At 34.9% G+C, this 9546-nt stretch overlaps 1 long non-coding RNA gene across 2 annotated transcripts; it reads right to left on the bottom strand.

Annotated features, from left to right (window-relative positions):
- Positions 1 to 254: 254 nt before the first annotated feature.
- Positions 255 to 1665, bottom strand: LOC129285549 (uncharacterized). 2 transcript variants are annotated; one of them, XR_008587243.1, is made up of 2 exons: positions 1614 to 1665; positions 255 to 466 (listed from the first exon to the last, which is right to left on the bottom strand). It is a non-coding gene; the product is annotated as an uncharacterized LOC129285549 (long non-coding RNA). The 2 variants fall into 2 exon arrangements; XR_008587244.1 differs by lacking the exon at positions 1614 to 1665 and adding an exon at positions 918 to 991.
- Positions 1666 to 9546: the final 7881 nt, after the last annotated feature.

Here is a 9546-nt window from a genome sequence, read left to right as displayed (position 1 = left end):
AACACATTTTTATATCAATAATTTCAATATAAAATATTTTATAATTAACATTTCAGATAAATTTTTACCTCCCACATGCCATTAGGCTAAATCACATTTGTCCATCCTTATACTCCCAACAAATAAACTAAATCACATTTGTCCATCCTTATACTCCCAACAAGTAAAATAAGCAATTTAGTCAATTTTCAACACAAGCCAGTTATTTGGCCTTATAATCATGCCATTTTAACTAATCCAAAGTAAACCAAATATTAAAATTACAGTCATCCAAATTGTACTAAAAATAGAAATAGTTTGAAAGGCATGATTACATTTATATATTCATATAATTGACAATAAACAAAAAGCCCTAATATTGGCAATATAACACATTATAAATCATAAATTAAATACCCAAAAGAGACAGTGGATCTATACCACTAAGCCTCTGGGACTCCTCCACGTGTCACTCGTGGCTCTTCTCCTGAAAATTGTTAACCACATAATGAGACTCAAAAGTCCCAGTAACCAAAGCCAATTTATGATAGTGTATACAAACAGTTAAGTGTGTGCTTCCTAAGTGAGAATTAAAAATAATGTAATTCCAACAAATATAAGAAATATTACAATACACACAAACAACCATCCTTATATCCCTCCATTAACCTCGAGCCGTAGCCCTCACTCGGTGCTAAATTACCCGGCCAAAGGTAGATTAGCCCGAGTCCTTACAAACCACCTATTGAGCTCCAATAGGGGCGTACCACGTGGCACATAAATACAACATAATAGCAAGTCTCCCAACACCTCCCAAATAATTAAACAAATTCATAATAATATTGCACAATTATACAATATTACAAAATTCATAATTTTCTCAATAATCACCCAATTAACATGAAGTAACACTAATCACAAATTAAAAGCATGGTTACCTTGTGGCTTTTTCAATAAATTATTCCTTAAAATTTCTCTCTCACCACAATCTTCACCAGTAATACAATCTACAAATAACATATTATTTATAAATATTAGTTTCAATTTTTGAAACTAATAAAATAATTCTAATAATAGAATTAAAAATATAACATAATTCCTAATTTCAATCTTAATACAAATCTATAGTTAATACTATTAAGTAAAATTTTAACTCCTCTTTTAATTATCAATAAACATTGATAATCTAAAAATCAACTTCTAAATTAATTTTTATTATCAAAATTTTCTTTTTATTTCATAAATTCGTACCTAAAATACCCAAAAATTAAAAATTAAGTCTCTAGCTTAGAATCATAATCCTATAGCTATAATAATTCATTTCTCATCCCAAATAATCATCTAAACCTCAATAAATCAACATATATTTTCAGATCTAGTTTAAAATTTGATCCATAAGCCATAAATTCAAAGATCATTAACAAATTTATACTCTATAACATTTATTATACTACTGACAACCTCAAAAACCATATTTATTCAACATAAATTCATCCCTCTTTCAGATCTTAAATTTTCTACCACTACAAGCTCAGAAACTAAAGAAGAAGGATGACTAAGAAAATTTTTAGAACACTTACTTAGTCTTGAAAAGCTTAAAATCACACCCTAAATATCCTATTAAAAACTCTTACCTTAAAACCCAGCACCGGTGAATTTGGCTCACAGATGCTCTCTCTGCCGAAGCTCACGCACGAAAGAAGGAATGAAGAAATGAAGGAACAGGTGAGTTTTTATAAAAATTCAGTGGGTCCCACATTTTTTTTTTAATTATTTTCTCTCTCTTCTTCTTCTTTTCTTTTTATTATTATTTTATTATTGTTACTGTTGAGGCGGCGGACGAAGCAAATTCGCTTTCTTCTTCTTCTTCCTTTCTTTTCCTTTCTTTCTTTTTATTATAATAATAATAATAATTTAATAATATTTTATTTTTTATTTATTATTATTATTTTTTTTTTTATTTTTTTTATTTTTATTTTTTTATTTTTTTTTATTTTTTTTTTCATACCTTTTTTTATAATATAATTTAATAATACTTTTCAAAATTTTTATTAACCCAAATTAACTATTAAAATTTAAATTGGGATGTTACAATTCTCCCCTCCTTTTAGAAATTTTGTCCTCAAAATTTAAAATTAATAACTATTAACTACTCACTTAATCAAAAAGACGAGGATAATCACGTCGCATACTGTCCTCGGTCTCCCACGTAACATCACCTGGAGTTGTGCTCTTCCAGATTACTTTAACCAATCTAATGGTCTTATTTCTTAATTGCTTGTCCTTATAATCCATAATCCTTTTGGTTCAGCTCTGAATGTCAAATTCTCCCTGAGTTCAATTTCCTCGGGTTCAATTATATGGGAAGGATCTGGTTGATACTTTTTTAGTTGTGACACATGGAATACGTTGTGTATTCCAGTAATTTGGGGTGGTAATGCTACTTGGTACGCTACTGGTCCAACTCGTTTTAAGATCTCAAAAGGCCCCATAAACCTTGATGTCAACTTCTTAGCCTTAATAGCTCTTCCAACACCAGTTACTGGAGAGATTTTTAAAATACATAGTCACCTACTTCAAACTCAAGCGGTCTTCTCCTCTTATCCGCATAACTCTTTTGTCTACTTTGAGCTGTGAGTAATTTTTGCTTGATTAAAGCAATCTTTTGGGTAGTCTCATCAACAATGTCCGGCCCCAAAACAGTTCTCTCACTTAATTCTGTCCAACACAGTGGCGATCTACATTTTCTTCCATACAATGCCTCATAAGGTGCCATCTGAATGCTAGAATGAAAACTATTATTGTAGGCAAATTCAGCTAATGGTAAGTGACTATCCCAATTACCTCTAAGCTCAATGGCACACGCTCTTAACATGTCTTCAAGAGTTTGTATGGTTCGTTCCGTTTGCCCATCGGTCTGGGGGTGGTAAGCGGTGCTAAAACTCAGACGAGTACCCATGGCTTCCTGTAATGACTTCCAAAAGTTTGATGTGATCTCGGATCACGATCAGATACAATATTTGTCGGCACTCCATGCAATCTCACCACTTCTCTTATGTAGATTTCAGTTAATTTTTCGAGAGAATACTTGATATTAGTTGCCAGAAAATGAGCTGATTTGGTGAGTCGATCTACGATTACCCATATAGTGTCATGACCAGAAGATGTTCTAGGCAATCCTGTAATGAAGTCCATAGAAATGCTGTCCCATTTCCACTCTGGAATATCAAGAGACTGTAGCATCCCGGCTGGTTTCTGATGCTCAATTTTGACTTTCTGACAAGTCAAACAACGAGTTACATGTTCAGTTACATCTCTCTTCATCCTTGGCCACCACCAACCACGTCTTAAGTCATGATACATCTTAGTTGCTCCTGGGTGAATGGTATATTTACTCTGATGAGCCTCCTCAAGTAAGATATTTTTCAATCGAGTATCATTAGGCACACACACTCTACCTTTATATCTTACGACATCATCATCGGTCACATCAAAATGTTCAGCCTTTCCAACCCCAATCTCTACCCTAATCTTATTCAAATAATCGTCCTTCTGCTGCGAATTCTGATTTCTTCCCAAAAATTATTCTCAAATTCAGTAATATGTAGAGCAGCCAAACGATTTTCGACTACTTCTACATTTACTGCATGAAAACTACTCCATAATTCATGTTCTCTGACCATCATGTGAGCAGTATGTACAAGTTTCCTGCTCAGAGCGTCGGCGACTACGTTAGCTTTCCCTGGATGATACTTCAACTCAAAGTCATAATCCTTCAAAAACTCAATCCATCTGTGCTGTCTCATGTTGAGCTCCTTTTGATCAAACAAATATTTTTAAACTTTTATGATCACTGAAGACTTCAAAAGAAGAACCATAAAGATAGTGCCTCCAAATCTTCAAGGCAAATACCACAGCAGCAAGCTCCAAGTCATGAGTAAGGTAATTTTCCTCATGAGGTCTCAACTGTCGAGAGGCATAAGCCACTACTCGATCCTCCTGCATCAATACGCAACCTAAACCTTTCTTGGAAGCATCAGTATACAAGGTATAAGGAGAAGTTGGAACAGGTAAGGTGAGCACCGGTGTGGTGGTCAACCTTTTTTTTTAGCTCCTGGAAGGCAACTTCACACTCGTTCTTCCAAATAAATGGAGCATCTTTCCTGGTCAACTTAGTCAAGGGCATTGCAATTTGTGAAAAACCCTTAATGAAACGACGATAGTAGCCTGCAAGACCCAAGAAACTCCTAATCTCTGTCACACTTCGAGGTTGCTCCCATTTCATCACTGCATCTATCTTACTAGGGTCCACTGCTACCCCTTCTTCTGAAACAACATGGCCTAAGAATTTAACTTCTTTAAGCCAAAAATCACATTTGCTCAACTTGGCATAGAGCTTGTGCTCTCTTAATATCTCCAAAACAATTTTAAGATGTCTAGCATGGTCCACCTCATCTCGAGAATAAATAAGTATGTCATCAATAAAGACTACAACAAATTCATCGAGATAAGGCCTGAAGATTCGATTCATATAATCCATGAAGACAGCTGGGGCATTTGTTAACCCAAACGGCATCACTAGGAACTCATAGTGCCCATATCTAGTTCTAAAAGCAGTTTTAGGGATATCCTCTGCTCTAACCCTCAATTGATGATACCCTGATCTTAGATCAATCTTAGAAAACACCGCTGAATTGACTAATTGGTCTAACAAATCATCAATTCGAGGTAAGGGGTACTTGTTCTTGATGGTTACCTTATTCAATTGTCTATAATCAATACACAATCTAAGGCTTCCATCTTTCTTTTTCACAAACAGTACCGGTGACCCCCATGGTGATACACTCGGTCTGATAAACCCCTTCTCTAACAACTCTTCAATTTGTCTCTTCAACTCAGCTAACTCCGATGGAGACATCCTATAGGGTGCCTTAGAAATAGGCCCCGTACCAGGTACGAGCTCAATTGAGAACTCAACCTCTCGTTCTGGAGGCAAACCGATCACTTCAGTAGGAAAGACGTCAGGGAATTCTCTCACTACTGGAATCTGATCTACACCTTCTTCAATCTCTGCCTTGATTGAGAAGAAAATCATAAAAGCTTGACAGCCCTTTCTTATACACTGTTCTACTTGAGCTGCAGACAACAACATAGGACTTTGGGACTCTACAGGGGTTACAGTAAGAACTGAGAGTGACACACTCTTTTTCTGACAATTAAGTACAGCTCCATTTGCAGACAACCAATCCATCCCCACAATAACATCAATCCCAGACAAAGACAAACAAATGAGGTCTATGGTGGTCTTTCGACCCTCATACTCAACCTCTACATTTAGACATGCCTTAGCAGTCCTTACAGTCAAACCAGCAGGAGTAGAAATCTTCACATCAAAAGGTAAGGTACACACAGGCAATTTACATCTTTTCATACATTCATCAGACACAAAAGAGTGTGTAGCACCCGAATCAAACAAAGCACAAACATCATTATCAAGGATTCGGATTATACCTCGGATAGCATTAGGGTTATTAGTAGCCTCCGGCCCAGAGAGGGCATACACTCGTGCTGGCACTGTAGGTCTCTGATCATTACCCCTATTTTGGTTTTGATAGCAAAATCGAGCAATATGACCAGGCTTCTGACAGATGTAACAAACCCAACAATCACCAGAATGAAACTTCCCACACTTACTGCATGCTTGATTACTAGCAGCACCAGAAGTAGGATTAAAGGTAGCTGGGCTCCTATAGGACCCTTGACTTCCACTCTGATTCCCTCTGTAGCTCGCCCTTATGATAGTATTGCCCTTCTTCTGATTTCTAAAGCCTCCAAAGATTTGACTGCTCCTCTTCTCTACTCCACCAATGGGTCGGTGTGGATAGGGGGCTTCCCATGAGGTTCTTTCTCCTCTCTCTATCAGCTTCTAATCTAGCCTCTCTCTTCCTCCGAGAAACTATTCGAAGCTTATTGCACATCTCACTGAATGTCTTGATCTCAAAAGGGGCTAACTGTTCCCTTAGATCAGGCCTCGCCTTCTCTAGTAATCGTTCAGCCATCCACTCCGTGTCTTCATGTTTCTGGAGGTAAGTAGAGTAGTTTAGATAATTCTGAGAATTGTTCAATAAATTCATCCTCATCTAGATCACCCTGACGAAATGCATGAAACTCAGCCTCCTTTTCTGCTCTCAGTGCAGTAGGAAAATAATTCTCGAACAATATGGCTTTAAAATCTTCCCAAGTAAGAGAGGAATCATCCTTCGGTCCTGATGTTTTCCCACCATTTCTTAGCACTCTTCTGTAGTAAGAATATTGCCAGCTGCACCTTTTGATTAGAAGTGCACACAACCATACGAAAAATACTCTCCAATTGATCTATCCATTCTTCAACCACCGCCGGCTTAAGATTTCCATCGAAAGTAGGAGGATTAAACTTACGAAAAGTACTCCAGATCTTTGTGATCGTGGATGTCTGTTGCTCAGAGTGGAGACTCACATTCTTCGGACTAGTCTCATGGTGAGAATAGGAAGGTGAGCCTTTATCAGCAGATTGGCTCGCATTAAATACCTTGGTATGGCTTCCTTCTTGTTGGCCATTTCCCTCTCGGGTGTCATTCTCCTTATATTGTCTTAAAGCGGCCAACTCTTCTTCTTGTCTCTTCATGCGGTCACTAAGATTATATAGTAGATCCATCATTTGCCTCATGGTTGGCTCATCCTGCCTTAGTTGTGACTGTATGGGCTCGCCCTGCCCGATTTGTTGCTGTGTGGGCTCTGGTTGTGGCAGTGAAGGTATGTCATTTCCTATTGGCTCTATAGAATCACCGGCAATTTCGCCACCTCTCCTAGTTTTGGACACCATCTCTCCCCTCCTAAAGGATGGAAGTCACATTATGATTAAGTTAACACTAATCTCAAGACAAGAAAAAAATAATGGAGAAGTATTATGATTTAATAATGTATATTGCCAATAAACTAGGTTAATGTATACAACAATTTCATAATTATAAAATTTGAAACATGTAGCTCTGATACCAAAATTTGTACACACCAAAATTTTTTTTTTTAAATAATTTAACTCAACCATAGTTGGGTTACAGCCACCCAACACATTTTTATATCATAATTTCAATATAAAATATTTATAATTAACATTTCAGATAAATTTTTACCTCCCACATGCCATTAGGCTAAATCACATTTGTCCATCCTTATACTCCAACAAGTAAACTAAATCACATTTGTCCATCCTTATACTCCCAACAAGTAAAATAAGCAATTTAGTCAATTTTCAACACAAGCCAGTTATTTGGCCTTATAATCATGCCATTTTAACCAATCCAAAGTAAACCAAATATTAAAATTACAGTCATCCAAATTGTACTAAAAATAGAAATAGTTTGAAAGGCATGATTACATTTATATATTCATATAATTGACAATAAACAAAAAGCCCTAATATTGGCAATATAAAACACATTATAAATCATAAATTAAATACCCAAAAGAGACAGTGGATCTATACCACTAAGCCTCTGGGACTCCTCACGTGTCACTCGTGGCTCTTCTCCTGAAAATTGTTAACCACATAATGAGACTCAAAAGTCCCAGTAACCAAAGCCAATTTATGATAGTGTATACAAACAGTTAAGTGTGTGCTTACTAAGTGAGAATTAAAAATAATATAATTCCAACAAATATAAGAAATATTACAATAACACAAAACAACCATCCTTATATCCCTCCATTAACCTCGAGCCGTAGCCCTCACTCGGTGCTAATTACCCGGCCAAAGGTAGATTAGCCGAGTCCTTACAAACCACCTATTGAGCTCCAATAGGGCGTACCCACGTGCACATAAATAAACAATAATAGCAAGTCTCCCAACACCTCCCCAATAATCAAACAAATTCATAATAATATTGCACAATTATACAATATTACAAAATGCATAATTTTCTCAATAATCACCCATTAACATGAAGTAACACTAATCACAAATTAAAAGCATGGTTACCGTGTGGCTTTTTCAATAAATTATTCCTTAAAAATTCTCTCTCACCACAAGCTTCACCAGTAATACAATCTACAAATAACATATTAGGTATAAATATTAGTTTCAATTTTTGAAACTAATAAAATAATTCTAATAAATAGAAAAAAAGATAAATAATCCTAATTTCAATCTTAATACAAATCTATAGTAATACTATTAAGTAAAATTTTTAACTCCTCTTTTAATTATCAATAAACATTGATAATCTAAAAATCAACTTCTAAATAATTTTATTATCAAAATTTTCTTTTTATTTCATAAATTCGTACCTAAAATACCCAAAAATTAAAAATTAAGTCTTTAGCTTAGAATCATAATCCTATAGCCATAATAATTCATTTCTCATCCCAAATAATCATCTAAACCTCAATAAATCAACATATATTTTCAGATCTAGTTTAAATTTGATCCATAAGCCATAAATTCAAAGATCATTAACAAATTTATACTCTATAACATTTATTATACTACTGACAACCTCAAAAACCATATTTATTCAACATAAATTCATCCCTCTTTCAGATCTTAAATTTTCTACCACTACAAACTCAGAAACTAAAGAAGAAGGATGACTAAGAAAATTTTTTAGAACACTTACTTAGTCTTGAAAAGCTTAAAATCACACCCTAAATATCCTATTAAAAACTCTTACCTTAAAACCCAGCACCGGTGAATTGGCTCACAGATGCTCTCTCTGCCGAAGCTCACGCACGAAAGAAGGAATGAAGAAATGAAGGAACAGGTGAGTTTTTATAAAAATTCAGTGGGTCCCACATTTTTTTTAATTATTTCTCTCTCTTCTTCTTCTTCTTTTTTTTTTATTATTTTATTATTGTTACTGTTGAGGCGGCGGACGAAGCAAATTCGCTTTCTTCTTCTTCTTCCTTTCTTTTCCTTTCTTTCTTTTTATTATTATAATAATAATAATTTAATAATATTTTATTTTTTATTTATTATTATTATTTTTTTTTTTTTTTTATTTTTTTTATTTTTTTATTTTTTATTTTTATTCATACCTTTTTTTATAATAATAATTTAATATACTTTTTAAAATTTTTATTAACCCAAATTAACTATTAAATTTAAATTGGGATGTTACACTATATGCAGCAGATCCAATTCGCTCCAAGATCTCATACGGGCCCATAAATCTAGGTGTCAACTTTTTTGCCTTAATGGATCTACCAATGCCTGTCACCGAAGAAACCTTCAAAAATACATGATCTCCTACTTCAAACTCTAACGGCCGTCTTCTCTTATCAGCATAGCTCTTCTGTCGACTCTGAGCTGTTAGCAATTTTTGCTTAATCATTGCAATCTTCTGGGTGGTCTACTCTATAATTTCTGGACCAATGATACTCCTCTCACTTAATTCTGTCCAACACAAAGGCGATCTACACTTCCTTCCATACAAGGCTTCATAAGGCGCCATCCCAATACTAGAATGATAGCTGTTATTATAAGCAAATTCAGCTAATGGCAAATGATTATCCCAACTACCTGGTAGTTCA

This window comes from Prosopis cineraria, unplaced genomic scaffold (assembly GCF_029017545.1).
Source record: "Prosopis cineraria cultivar Desert tree isolate PC_DT_omini unplaced genomic scaffold, ASM2901754v1 PC11, whole genome shotgun sequence".
NCBI lineage: Eukaryota > Viridiplantae > Streptophyta > Magnoliopsida > Fabales > Fabaceae > Prosopis > Prosopis cineraria.
Note: the sequence above shows the minus strand (reverse complement) of the source record. Positions and strands in the feature narration are given on the sequence as shown.